This window comes from Oryzias melastigma, linkage group LG2 (assembly GCF_002922805.2).
Source record: "Oryzias melastigma strain HK-1 linkage group LG2, ASM292280v2, whole genome shotgun sequence".
In the NCBI taxonomy this organism is placed as follows: Eukaryota; Metazoa; Chordata; class Actinopteri; order Beloniformes; family Adrianichthyidae; genus Oryzias; species Oryzias melastigma.
In genome coordinates, this window is record NC_050513.1 from 20548144 (window position 1) to 20548398 (window position 255).

The window sequence follows — 255 nt, forward strand, 5'->3', positions numbered from 1 at the left end:
CTCAGATTTAGCGGTGCTGACCCTCATCCCAGTCACTTCACACTCGGCTGAAAACCGCTCCAATACATGCTGGAGGTCGATGGAGACATCAGAACAACATCATCTCCAAAGAGCAGAGAGGAAATCCTGTGGTCCCCAAACCAGACCCCCTCCGGCCCCTGGTTGCACCTAGAAATTCTGTCCATAAAGACTATGAACTTTATGGTTCATAGTCTTTATGTGTTCATTATGACTAGTTTAAATGTGGAGACTATT

The 255-nt window shown here is 46.3% G+C and overlaps 1 protein-coding gene across 1 annotated transcript in view; it reads right to left on the reverse strand.

The window, feature by feature from the left end:
• Window positions 1–255, reverse strand: part of nlgn4xa (neuroligin 4 X-linked a) — a 62633-nt gene that overhangs the window by 7072 nt on the left and 55306 nt on the right. The gene's annotated exons all lie outside the window — the stretch shown is intronic.